Below are 14,614 nucleotides of genomic sequence, written 5' to 3' on the forward strand. Positions count from 1 at the left end.
CCCAGGCGCACGGCACTCGGCGGGAGGGGAGGAGCGCCGGCTCCGGGCGCTCAGCACTCGGCGGGAGGGAGGGGGGGGGGCGGGGAGCGCCGGCCCCAGGCGCGCGGCCCTTGGAGGGGGCCCTGCACCTGGAGCTAATTAAATGGAGTTACAGAATCAAGCAAGCCAAGCCTAGTTAGAACACCTAGGACCAATTAAGGACCCAGTTGAGATTGGTTGAAAAGAGCTTCTCTGCAGTTAGTTAGCTTGTGGGGAGCTGAGAGGATGGAGGGAGTGCTGCAGAGGATATAGAAGGAGCAAGCACCAGTAGACATGAGGAAGAATAGCCTGAGAGAAGGATGGTGCTGGGGAAGATGTGGGGAAGTAGCCCAGGGGTTTTGTAGTTGTCTTGCAGCTGGTGTTGGAGACCTGTATAGGCAGCTGCTATTACAGGGCCCTATGCAAGAACTCAGAGTAAAGGGTGGGCCCAGTCCCCTCCCGCCCATGTTGACTTCTCCATTTCCATTCAGAGAAAAGACTGGCTGGAGAAAAACAAGGAGTCTACCCATCCCTGTATCATTCGAGGGGGTCCACCAAGACTGTGGAGTTGGGCTTTCCGTCTATAACTTATGCTGGCCAACGATGGGAGTAGCTAAACAAACAGCAAGCTGAGGCCCTAGGTGTGGTGCCTAAATTAAGGGGCTGCAGTGAGCCTGTGAGGCAAGCAATCTGCCTAAAAAAGCAGGAGCCACCAAGTTTGCGATTTGCCCCATATGACACAGACTTCCATAGATCATGATAAATTCACAAGGCATATTTAGATAGACTAACATTACTTTAGTGCCTTGGGTGCAAAAGGATTGCTGTGTATTCTATGATAGTCCCTGCCACAAAGACATCTGCAGTCTAACGAGGTCAGATACCAGAAGCCGCCTCCTCATGTTGCCTCTTTTGCTTCAAGGAAAAGCTAGTGAAGTCAGTTCAACTAAAATTGGGGATGCAACCTGACAATTTAGAGATTCAACTTCTATCAATCTGTAGGAACTGGTTAGAAATATCCCCAAGGCACAGGGAAGCATTCAGTCCATTTAGATGCAACGTTCCAATCCTGAGTCAAAAAGGACGGACGCTAAAGGCAAAGTCTACACTGGGAAGGTTTGGCGATAAAAGTGCTGTAGACATACAAAAAGTCACCAAAAGGGAAAACCGGATGAACTGTTACCATCTCCCATTATTGAAATTTCATGGGCACATTGCTAGCACCCTGTTGACAGATAGAGCAAAGCAATGTGGGTGAGCATCCCACAGCACAGTATTGCAAGAAGGCAGGGCTGATCCCTGTTCTTCTTGGGATTCCCTCCTAGCTCTGTGAGCTCTCTGTGCTAAGGAATACCAGAGCAGCATTAGCAGTCTCTCCAGCCCTCCTCCTGCAGCAGCAGTCTACCTGCTGCTGTGTTCCTAGCAGGGCAGAACAGGAGCATTCCAATGATTTTCTCTTTGCTTGTTTCTCAGAGTAGCTCAGCTGTCAGATACTTTATGAAACATTGAAATGGGAAGGGCGCATGCCTGCAGAGAAGCAGAGATCACAAAACACTGAGCACAGCCATCAGGGCAGGCATTGTGGGATACTGGCAGAAGCCAGTTCTCTCTACAAAACAAACAGAGTTCACACTGGCTCTTTGTCGACAATAAGGGAGTTGGTTTAGGTTTTTAATTTTTTCCAAAGTTTGTTTTTGTTGGAAACCCAGCAAGTAACCGCAAGTGGGAAGTGGAAACAACAAAAAGTTATAGGCTTCTCCAGCTAATAGTGGGAGACACACAAATACTGGTTCTCACCACAGAACTGACGTTCGTCCTGGTTAACATTCGGGGGTGGGGGAGCTGGGAGAGGGAGAGAGAGAGAGACACACACACCACTCTAGACAACACTTTTTTTTTGGCAAGAAGATTTACCAACGGTTTATGTATGCAATGTATCAGTTGTAATGAGATCTATAGAAGGCTCATCCCAGAGTAAAAGACACCTAAATAAATAAAAAGCAGCAGGTTCTGGATTGAGGAAGGCTTGTTATGGGCTTGTTTAAACTTTTAAAAAAAAAGTATATACACAACACATCTATAAAGCCTTACATCACAGTTAGTGCACCAGAATCAGGCATACATATTGACATGACTTTTAAAAAGCATCACTGTCTTAGATTAGTTCAAATAAGCTCTCGATACAATTTAATGGCTCTATATTCACTGAAGATGAAAAGAAGTTGTGTAAGGGAATCCATATCCAGGATCCTCAGGGCTTCCAGGACTGCAATGGGTGTGACCAAAAGCACACCAAGCATGTTAATACAGCATAAAAGGCATTTTAAAAAATTTCCCCCTTTGGTAAGATTAATGCCACAAAGATACTCCACCCATGCAAAAATAAGGGCCCAGACTTAAGGTGTGGACCTTAAAAAAAAAACACACTTGTCTATTTCTTTTCAACTTAATTTACTGTACACAAGATATAAAAAGCTCTGTAGTCTTTTGTTCTGTGATGTTTTTCTATTACTGGCAAAGCCATTAGGATTGAGGTTTTCTTATTTTATCCTTATATTCAATTTTTTTAAAGTAATCAGAATGGCAATAGTATAACATATCCTTTGAGGTTTCCTGTGTCCCCCCCAAAATACAATGTGCTATTCCCATCCCTTTTGCTTGCTGTGCTGTGGATAAGACATGAGACCACAACCAGTAATTTACTCTGCCTTCTAGTCACCAAAAATTACTGTTCTATCTACTGGTGAGTCACAGACCAAGAAACATACATATATACTTGTACCAGAATAATCATTTATTCAAGTAGATGTCTGGCAATTATATTTTTCCTTTATTACAACATGAAAGCAAGCTGTCTGGATTCTGTAAAAACTGCTTGACAGACTGCTGGGAAACACTTTTCCAACATGGCTTTCTAGACTGGCTAGTTGGAAGAACATATTACAACCAAAACCCGGGAGACTGAAGTATCAAGAAACTTGTTGGTGATATAATATGCCAGTTGAACTGTACTTTACTTGATAGAAGAGTTGCTTCCATATGCTAGAAAAAACACATTTCACTATGGCGGTATAACACATTTCAGTTTAGAGCTTTTTTTAAAACTACAAGTCAATTCGCTTTAAGGTTTTTTAGTGTTTGAAATCACTCAGGATTATATATGTAACATCTTGCACATGAGTTCCCACTCTCCCTCTTGAGTAGGTTTATATACAGTTCACTGAAATAGCTGCATGTCCTAGAAGCTGACAGATTTAGGCTTGTATAATTTTTTTCTGGAATCCACATTTATTAATAATGCTAACCAAAATCTCTAAGATTACTTGACTTTGAACTTAGTTTAGAGTAAGAAGAGTTTGAAAATCACGACATCACTGATTTCCAGCATTCTGTCTGGAAGATTAATCTTTCCTAAGAAAAGACTCAACTTACTTTATTTTTGACAGTGAATTTGAGAAGTAATTTCTAACACTAAACCATGCCCAGAGCTACTCCAGCCAATACAGGCAGTCCCCAGGTTACGTACAAGATAGGAACTGTAGGTTTGTTCTTAAGTTGAATTTGTATGTAAGTCGGAACTGGCATCCAGATTCAGCCGCTGCTGAAACTGACCAGCGGCTGACTACAGAAAGCCCGAGGCAGAGTTGCTCTGCCCTGGGCTTCCTTGAATCAGCCGCTGATCAGTTTCAACAGCGGCTGAATTTGGACACCTGGGACAGAGCAGCTGGGGCGCTGCTGGGTAGGTCCCCGCAGCGCCGCACCTCAGCGCTGCGGGGACCAACCCGGCAGCGCCCCAGCTGCTCTACCCCAGGCGTCGTCGGTGAGAAAAGCCTGGTCTGCTGGGGGAGGGAGGGCGCACTAGCTGCGCCCCCTCCCCCCCCAGCAGACCAGGGAGACACGGGTGGCGGGACCGCCAAGACGCGCCGCGGTCCTGCCCACATCCTCCGCGGCTTTGCTCCGCGTCTCCCTGGTCTGCTGGGGGGGGGGGGGGGGGCGCAGTTAGTGCGCTAACCCTAACCCCAGCAGACAAGGGAGACGCGGAGCAAAGCCGCGGAGGACGCGGGCAGTGGGACAGCCCAGACGCGCCGCAGCTGTCCTGCTGCCGGCGTCCTCCGAGGCTTTGCTCCCCGTTTTTCTTTGTGGCGAGAAAAGCCCCGTTCGTAACTGCGGATCCGACATAAGTCGGAGCCGCGTAACTCGGGGAATGCCTGTATATGCAAGAGAGCAAGTTAATCTGTGTCCATGGAAGAACACTGAAATTAACAGAGATGGCTCAATTTATGTCTTTTGTGCCTTTCCTTCATCAGTGGAAAGTTCAAACAAATTAAGAAAGATTTCTAATTTGGACAGCCACTCCAAGTTGGCTCTCTAGAACTTGCAACACAAGGGAATAATTTAAAACATCCATCAGCTCAGACTTCCTTCCGTTTAAGTGCTAGTTTCTATTAATGATGTGACAATCTGTCCTGTATTTAGCTTGATCTGCTGATGGATTGGTGGATTCTCTCTCCTGTGATCAGTTCTGGAGACAATGCGAACACACACAATATTCTATACTTAAAGAGCAGTGAAACATTCACGCAAGTGCTACAAAGAAACAGGACAGACCATTACACAAGGAGTACACAGCATATCCCAGAAATATCCAAAGGGTAAGAGAGCAAAAGGGATTTTAAAAATAATCTGCAGGTATTTTTAGGATTTCAACTAGAGTACCTGAAATAATGAGCCTTCTGCTCCACCCCCCTCATCCTGCAAAGCCTTACTCAAGCAATCTGTTCTAATCTCCCAGGAGTTGCCCCCTGAACTCAAATAGGACTGTGCGCTTGGAGAAAGGATTTGGAGGACTCTCCTTTTTTGGGCTGGCATCTAATAGGTCTTACTGAAAATTTTAAAAAGATTTGACAAGGCAAGTAGAACTGTTTCTGTGATTGTTCCTTTTAAATTAAGATGGTTAAAAGTAGCATTTATCTTCTGTATAATAAAGTTTCAAAGTTGTATTAAGTCAATGTTCAATTTTAAATTTTTGAAAGCACAAGCATTTTTTGTTTTGTTCAGAGTCATGAACCTTTCAGAATTATGAACAACCTCCATTCCCATGATGTTCATAACTCAGATTCTACTGTAGTAATAGTAATTTCAGTGCTGGGCCACTGAACCAAAAGGAAGTCTAGCATCTGGAAAACAGATCAGAAAAGCAAGGTACAGTTGGAAGTTAAGGTTCTTTGCAAAACGAAGCAGAATTTGTCTGCCCATTACTTCTTGAAAAACCGAGGATTTTTTTGGACACTGCATTACTGCATCATAAATCGTGAAAAACACCATCAAGTACAACATATTAGGAAAATGCGATTTTTGCATAGACAGTCTCGAGAGCATGACTGACCACAGGTTCACAAGTAGTTATTGGTAGGATTTAAGAACGCCAGTTGACAAAACAATAAATCAAAGTCTCTCCTACCCAGCTGTATGGAAGACTCAGGTTGAATGTAAAATAGCCTGGTGCAGTCTGTATGGACTGTGTCGCTGCAATGCCTATCTCTGTGTAGATGAAGAAAGAGCACCCACCTTACCTACCAGATATTCCTACTGCTCTGTAAGCATGCACATGGCCCTCACAAGGTAACATGGATAGCACGGTCACAGACAGCCTGGTTTTGGTTAGGGAAGTGGAGCATTAACTGAAATATTTAAGGTAAACTGTAGGATTCAAGCATATCTACTGTACACCTACTTTCACCCACAGTTGCCTGTAACTGGGAATCTCTAGTGCTCTCTATATTCTTTCACAGGCACTTGGTTTATGGCTCTTGGTATACAGGAAGATTAGCAGCTCTGCAATAAGACACTGAAAGAAGGATGATTGGAAGTTACCATACCAGACCAATAATTTTGTATCTTGCCTTTTTCAGTAGCCAGTACCAGAGACTTCAAATGGACATGCTGCCCATAAAGGATGATTTTACAGAATCATGCGTAGGAGGAAACATCTTAAATCTTTTTGGTATTGGCTTCTTTCCTTAAGCTTGAGGGGCCCAATACACAGTGTACGTACATTTTTCCTAGTGAGCGTAACCATCAACGTTCTTATTAATATTAAAAAGCATTAAACATAATGTTAAGCATGTTGGTTTAATAGTATCTTACTGAAGCAAGGTCCATGAAGCTAATAAATATTCAGCAAAAGAGCATTTCCCCTTAGCAGTTTTAATTTTTTTTTTAAATTTATAAAGGTACCTCTTTGTTCTTGTATGATTAGAAAGGCTAAATAGGAAACTTTCCATACTGAGTATTATTTCATAGCCTTCTACCGAGGTCATCCATAATTCATCACCTCTTCAAATTAAATAATCCTAATTATTTTAATCTCCAGCACTGTGGGAAACTTGGAATTCTATTAATTCCTGGTAGACTATTAAACCCATTAACTCTCTTAAAGGCTTCCTATTTTTAACCCATAATTGGTTTTTAATGGCTTTTGCTATCCTTAAAAAAAACCCTGAACATATAACGCCTCTTTGTTGCTTCATAAATGTTTCTTTTGGGGGGAGGGAGGAGAGTAGAATCCTCTTTCCTGGTAGTTTAGCCATAGTAAGAAAGGGAAGGTGCACCAATGGCAGGGTATATCTGCACGATGGTCGATTTTACAAAAGAAGGATGCCCTGAAGATAACTATTGCATTGACAGTGCTGAGAGAAGTAAAGCACCTCGGTTGGTTTTCCTTAAGTTTATTGGAGACAAAAGTTGTGCAAGTTTGCCCCAGGAACATTTATTACCCCTTTAGAATGATAGCTTGTATATTTAAAAAACTATTGTTCAATTTAAACATTAAGTTTCGGGTAAATTGAACATTTTAGAATCCATAATGGAACAAAAACAGTTACACCCATGTAACGTTTTCACTTAGGAAGAATTAATATAGCTGACTGCTTTGGATGGGTTGCCAACTAACTACAGTACTAAAAATAAAAAAAATACTGACCTCTCCCATTGAAATCATCCCTATTTCTAGCTTTTGTTGGGTGTCTGTCAAGAGGGAAATCTTTCATCACCTTTGTCTAGACTGTTCACCTGATTTTTGGGAGGGGTGGGGTGCGGTGGAGGAAAGTGGATGTGTAAGATTTATTTACTCTGTTAAAAAGCCAAGATTTAACTTCCTGGAGCACAAATCTATAAAAGCAACATGTGTTGAAATACCTAATGACTTTGACATACAGGTTTTGTGTTTTCTTTTGTCCCAAGTCTCCATATCATCAAGGCTGCAGAAATTCTCTCCTATCCTACTTCAGCTGTCCACCAATTTACATTATATTACTTCCATATGCTCTTTTGATCATGAGGAACTGGAATTGGGGAGGGGAAAACCTTTTACAGAGGGCTTTGTGGCTCACACTTTCTGGACAGGGTTTAATCCAAAAAGATGCTGCTGAGGGAAGGTCTACATTTAAAATTTGGCGCTGGTGCAGCTGCACCACTGCACTGCTTCAGAAAAGATGCTATTATGCCAATGAGAGAGCTTCTCTTATTGGTGCAGTTAGTCCACCTCTACAAGAGGTGGTAGCTGTATTAACAGGAGAAGCCTTCCTACTGACATAGTGTTGTCTACACTGAGAGTTCAGTCAGTATAACTGTGTTGCTTAGGAGTGTGGATTTTTTTTACACCCCGTAAGACAGATTTATACCGATGTAAAGTTTATAGCATAGACCTGGTCTCAGTGTCAACAATTCCCATTTGACTAGGTTAGCTTGTGATATTATAGTCCTACACATGGAGACCCTGCTGTAACAAGATCACTTGTGCCAATTCAAAGACATTGTGGACATTGCACCTTTTCTTATAAATGGCCAATATTACTGTGATGCTGGCAGACCTTTTAAGGCCCAAAGGTCTCCGTGAAGCCTGACAAATACATAAATGCACTGCAAATAGAAGTTAAGTCGATAAGAATGAGTTTAGACTTTACGAAATACTTGTAGGATGCTGCATGTACAGATCTCATGTAACATCTGTAGCTGTTGGTATAAAGTTATATTGAATGTTTGCACTGTAAACTTCTGTAGTTGTGTAACTCATCAAGCTGGAATTATTACCTACAAGGTTAAGCAGGTAAACATACACACATCACTAACATACACACAGTCGTTAAGATTCCAGAAAGCGGTGATAGCGGTCTATGCACGTTCTATGTCTTTTATGGTTAACCCAAACCAGGCAGTTTGGGACTCCCTTGCTTATGCTCAGGGACCATCTATCACAAAGGCAAGCATGGCAAGGTAGACTGGAGAACCCAAGGCGACCATATGTCACTCCATCTTGATGCTGTTATAGTGTCTGAGGAGTTCAAACCTGATATTTTGACTGGTGGATTCTAAATCTAGAACTCACAACCATTGTGGGGTTTGTGCCTTGTTCCTTAATCTGCCAGAGACTGGTACTCATGACCTTGGGCAGCTTGAAAATTAGCATACTGTCCTGGTACAAGGCACAAAGGCTGACAGACATCTCTCATTACCCATTTAACAGTCACTTTCCCTCATCAATAATTCATTTCTCTATAGCAAAGGAACTACTCTCAGCAGGCTGCTTTTTCATTCTTAGGGCCCTGCCCTCCTGGGGAAGGGGAGAAGGATTTTAAATATGAACCTGATCAACAAACCATATTCCTTTATTACACTATCCCAATTTTAAAACTATCAAAATTGATTAAAGAAACCAAAAGAGGTGATATCCAAATATACCACAAGTTTAAAATCTGGCCTCCTGGCCTGGAAAAGAGTAAGTAAATCACTAAACAAAGGCTGCAATATACATAGGACCCCAACTTCTGTGGACTGATCCTTGCCAATGCCCGGTATACTAGGATGCTAGGATCATGATATTTAAGCACACACGCCACACATGCACACACACTCCTCTGTGCCACTGGTACAGACTTCTGAGCAAAGAGTGTCCAACAAACAGGTTTCTTATATTTGAACAGAGTAGAACAGTAAGATTGAGTAAAGACAGCTCAACATGCCTGTATCCATGTCAAATGAATACTCTCTAACCCAGGCCTGGGCAAAATACGGCCCACGGGCCTCATCCAGCCCACCAAGCCACCGGATCTGGCCCACAGAGGCAGCGGGGAGCCCCAGGCAGGGCTCCGTTTCGGTTTTAAAACTGGAGGGTAGGGGAGAAGTTTTAGAAGCCTCCCTGCACCTGACACATTCCCATTGGCCGGTTTCTGCCAGAAACCAGCCAATGGGAGTTGCTTGTTAGAATAACAAGCAGCTAAGAAGAATCACGCCTCCTCTCCTGGGCACAGTTATTCATGAAGCACATGGCCAGGTAGGCAGGCAGGCTGGCTGGCAGCTGGCAAGTAAGTCTCTTAGCCACAGCCTGATTCTGGCACCCCAGCACTTCCCGCCCCAACTCTCTGCCCCCCACTCAACATACTCAAACCCTCTGCCCCTCTCTTACACCTATACTCCCTTTCAAATCTGGCACCCCAATCTCCTGCCCCAGATCACAATCCCCTCCTACCCTAGGTCAAATCCCAAAACTCTGCACTCCAGTCCCCTGCCCTAAGTCACAACCACCTGTCTCATTCCAACTGCCTCCCAGATTCCAGTCTCCCTTCTGCACCCCAGTCCTTTACTCCAAGCTCCTGCACCCAACCTCCATTCCAGACCCCACATCTCCTCCATTAATATCATGGAAGAGTGTGGCCCTTGACCATTTTCCAAAATCTTGGCGTGGCCTCCCATCAAAAATGAGTGCCCATCCCTGCTCTAACCAAACCACAGTGGGCAAGGCTAATTTTAGTCCTTCCAAGCTAGACAACATCTCTAGCATAATGAATTTACACTGGGGGGTAAGCAGGATTTTGCACTTTTTGTACAATCTCTTTGGCAGACACTGTCTGAAGGAAAACACATAAATGCGTCAAGTACAATAAAAAAACACAGATGCTTTTTTAAAAAAAAGAAGAAAGACATTCAGCTTTCAGTAATCTCCTTTCCTGACCTTCAAATATTGAAATGTCAGTGAAAAATTCTACCATGAATAATATGCTTATCTAGGTTACGAAAATCCTTACAAATTGGGATGACTCCTATATAGCAGAAATTCTTAAGTGCTGTTATTCTAAATTTGCAAGTGTTTCATTAAAAACGAAGTGACAACAGTTCTATGCCGTCTCTAATCTCACATTATTGCTCAAAATTAGTCATTTTTTTCCCTTGCCTCCTTCAAAAGGAAAGCAAGCAGTTGTTCCAGCTGACAGCTCCTGGATTTCCCTCAGTGTGAGTCAGTGGCATGATGCATACTTTTTTCAGTCTGGCGCCCATCCTTCAGACATAAAGGAGTAAGATAGTGGCCATTTGTCAGCTACAGTGTTTTTGGACAATCTGTAGAACTAAGCAAGAGAAAAATCGTTCAATGCTCGTAATCTTGAATACGAACCTGAAAGATCATGGTGATATAAGAAAGTTAATCCATTGCCCCACCATTAACAGACCTAACCAATAAGTCTTGCAAGTGCCAGTAGTACAAAATTAAATCAATTGTGCTTTCTGAAGTCTATAAGCTCTCCAATTAGTTTTGCAAATGCAGTAAGGCAAGATATACTTTTACAGAACGAAAGCCTGTCTGGCCTTGCAAAACTGCCATTTTCTTCTTAGCGCCGTTTAATGGAAAGTACATTTACTTCTTTAACATAGGACAGAGGAACTAGCTACACAGTAATCTCTCTCACACACAACAAAAAAACTAAAACACCACACAAAAGACCTACTTAGACTAAGATTAATATTAACTTCAGATAGAGGGACACAGATGGCTTTGAATTCAGGCTTTGTCTACACTGCTAATGTAACACGAATAGGAAGAACCAAACCTGGGACCTCTGGAGCTAAGTACATGAGTTGCTACGCCTTTAGATAGAAGCCAGCTGGCTCTCAGCTAAGGATGTAGTGCACATTCTCTCTGTAAGTGATCTAAGCACCACTACATCGGACAGCAAACCACACCCAGTAGGTGTATGGGTTACACCAGGGATTGGCAACGTACGGCACGTGTGCCACTTAAACAAGCCAATTTTGAGTGGCATGCGCATGGCCCACGGCAGGAGCTCAGCCCCAGTCACCTCCCACCTTGAGGCTTCCGCACCAGTCCCAGAGGTCAGGTGGGGAGGCTGCAGATTGGGCTGCGCAGGGCTCTTGTGGAGAGCTATTCCTCTTCCCCCGCAGCAGGTTAGGCTGCGCACACGGTGGCTGGGCACTCAGAGGCGTCCCCGAGCCAGCTGCCGGGGGCAGGCTTGGGTGGAGAGGTCGTGGGGAGAGGCTCGCTCTGGGGCACTGTTTTCCTGCTTTGGAGAAAGTCAGGGAGTGAGGAGCCACCTTCCAGCCCTTCTGCCGCCTTCGCCTGAGAGTCCAGTCCCTGCCTCCTCCAGCCTGCCACTCTCCACCAAGTTGTGCAGTCCCAGCTCTGCAGCCTCGGTGCTCCTCACTCCGCTCACCTCCCTTTCTGTCTCGTGGTGCCCCGGCAGGCGGGCTAAAGACAGCCCTGAAGTTATGCCCAGCCGCCAGCACCGCTGCTGCCGGGCCCCCATTAAAGGGTGAGTGCTGCTCGGGCTGCAGTTCTGGGGCTCGGTGGTGGCATCTGAGGAGAGAGGGAAAAACGTTGGGGGGATCCCCCTGCCCCAAAGCCACATTGGCTCCTGGGCACTGGCAGGAAGATGTAAAAGTTCTCCTCAGCTGGGGGATGGGTGGGGGTGGGAAAGCCTGCATCTCTCCATGGCCCCCACCTCTTATCATCTTTCTCCTCGGCTGCCGCTTGCGAGGCCAGCTGCTGCACCATCCTTGACAAAGTGCAGGGAGCTTCGTTCCTCTGAGTGCCCCTTCGACAGACAGAGGCGGTTGATTAATACAGCATTACACAGCCTGAGTTGTACACACAGTAGGATTTTAATCCTAAATGTGGGCGTTACTGGCTAAGGGCCAGAGATCAGAGAACTCAGCAAAGGAAGACAAGGCTAAACGCTAAGATCTGCATCTTAATTTATTTATTAATGAAGCTGCTGAAATGCAAGTAGGACTACGATTGACTTTAAAAAGTAGCAATGGCACGCAGATCCATAAATAGAAGTGAATAAGTTAAATGTCGGCACGCCACTTCTGAAAGGTTGCTGACCCCTGGGTTGCACTCCGTTTAAATCGCAGCTGCGACAGTGCTTTAACACAGTAGTGTGGTCACGGCACCAGTTTTGGAAAAGAGCTCTCCCAGCGTTGTAGGTAAACCACAAGGGAAGCAGCTGGGGAATGGGGGGGGGGGGGCGGGGGAGAGGGAACAGGGTAGGGGTGGGAGTGAAAAAATTACAGCACAATACAACACTCACAGGGCTCACACCAAGCCTCAACATTTACTGAGTAGATGTTAAGGCTCAGGCTGAGCTCTGATACTTTCCCATCTTACAGATACACTGAAATCAAGCTCATACAGGATGTCAGTGGCAGCAAGTCCAGGAATTCAAACACAGGTCTCCCAAGTCCCAGACTAGTTCCCTAACCAGTGGTCCACCCTTCTTTTATTCTTCCAGCCCTACCAAATTTACCGTCTATTCTTGTCAATTTCATAGACATACAATTTGAAAATTAGTCAATTTCACGCATTCAGATTTTTACACCTGAAATTTCATGGTGGTATAACTGTGAAGGTCCAGACCCAAACCGGGGGGTGGGAGGGTGGAGGTGTGACATGGGATTGCCATTCTCTCTTATGTGAGGCCTGCATAGCTTTCTACAGCCAGAATAGGTACCCAGAAGTGGATCTGATCTTCCCCCAAGTGAAGCTGTGCAAAGGAAGAGTCAGCTCTGTCCCTACCCACTCAGGCCAGGACTATCAGCGAGGTGCCTCTGGCTGGGGCACTCTCAGCTAGGGATGTCAATGTGTAGTCAAATACACGATTAACCAATAAACCTGGGCTTATGATAGAATCTTAGAATCCTAGGGCTGGAAGAGGCCTCAGGAGGTCAAACCAACCTCTGAGCATCCTGCAGCCAGAGGAGGTACCCTGATGTAGGTCTGATCTCCCTCCAAGAGCGGCTGTGGAGAAGCCAGGAGAAGAAAGTCCCATCCCTCCTCAGCTCAGATGGGTCTAGCACAGGGATGGGCAATAATTTTTTTTGCCAGGGGCCACTTCAGAAATGTTTTAAGTAGTCCTGGGCCACACCGGAAGAGGTGGGGCCTCAAGAAGAAGAGGCGGGGCCAGAATACTTCCCTGCTTCCCCACCCACAGACCAATCATAGCCTGGGGGGAGGGAGCATGTGAAGTCTTTACCCCTCCCCATGAAGTTCCCCCTAGGCACCCATACCCCTGGGGTGGGAGGAGACTTTGCACGTTCCCCCTTCTGCCCACAGGCCAATCAGGCGTGGAATGGGCTCCCACTGGCAATTAAGAGAAGCTCTTTACTTTCCCAGAAGGTGAACGGCTTTTCTTAAAAGTTGTGAGAGCATGTGGGCGTGTACAATCTTTCAATGGAAGTTATAAGCCTGCATGTGTTGTTACTCTGGAAATCTGGTAATTAAAGTGGCTAATCAAAAGATCAGGATTGGCTATCTTGCCTACCTATAGCAACAAAAAGTATGTGGATTTATCAATCAATATATTGTGTTTTGCTTTATGATTTAATAAAGGCAAATGTCTAATGTTAGTAACGTTTCCAGGTACAAGCATTTATGCTACTTGTGTTCCGCTAATTAAACCACTTATTAAAGTAATTTGTAAAACCTATGCTGTAAGCAGAAACCTGACATCAAAGATGTAGTCCAAGTTCATACATTACAAAAGGTAAGTTTAACCACTGACTTGGGGAAAGTTATAATAGAATGTATTGAGTTCTCCGTGTTTGAAGGCTGAGAAATAGCATTATTGGAAGGTTGAAGAGAGTAAAGAGGGATGAAGCTGTATTAATGTTTGTCTCCACGTTTCTTGAATTGGTCCTTTTGGTGAGTGCAATGCTAACTACTTCTGTTCTCTTGTAAAAAAAAAAGTACATAACAGCGATAAACAGCATAGGATGTATAGTGATGGCTGGTCCAGAAAATCCAGAAAATTTGAATTTGCATTTAATGTACAGCTCTAAATTTACCAAAATTAGGGGGGAAAGCCACACAACCCCCCTGGGTAACTTGTACCAAAAATGTAACAGGAAAGGGAAAACCAAATGAACTCAACCCTCACTCTCCTTCCAATAAAAGCTCTCTCTGTCAAAGCCTAAACATCTCTTTTGCAGCATTTTGTGTGCTTAAGCCAGCAACACCACGTAGCCACTTAACCACAGATTTTTGTTCTGCTCTACCCACACCATACAACAGATCATTCTTCCTTTTATCTTCAGCTCAAATCCCTACGACAACACTGGAAAGCACTGATTTTACAGAGGAGTCTCGCAATTTGCACAGCTTTTTCCTCCCCGGCTCAGGAAGGTTTTCTTAGCATGAGCCTTCACCTTTAGTCAAAAACAATTAGAGGGAAGTTCAAAGGTCACAAGAGAAAAAAGTAAAGGTGTTATTAAACATAACTGCCAAGAAAGACCTTCATGCTGTTTCCAT

The 14,614-nt window shown here is 44.4% G+C and overlaps 1 protein-coding gene across 1 annotated transcript in view; it reads right to left on the reverse strand.

Annotated features, from left to right (window-relative positions):
- Nucleotides 1-14,614, reverse strand: part of CHSY1 (chondroitin sulfate synthase 1) — a 100,908-nt gene that overhangs the window by 30,835 nt on the left and 55,459 nt on the right. The window lies entirely within an intron of this gene.

The sequence above is a fragment of the Pelodiscus sinensis genome, chromosome 14, assembly GCF_052426305.1.
Source record: "Pelodiscus sinensis isolate ZL-2025 chromosome 14, ASM5242630v1, whole genome shotgun sequence".
Lineage (NCBI taxonomy): Eukaryota > Metazoa > Chordata > Testudines > Trionychidae > Pelodiscus > Pelodiscus sinensis.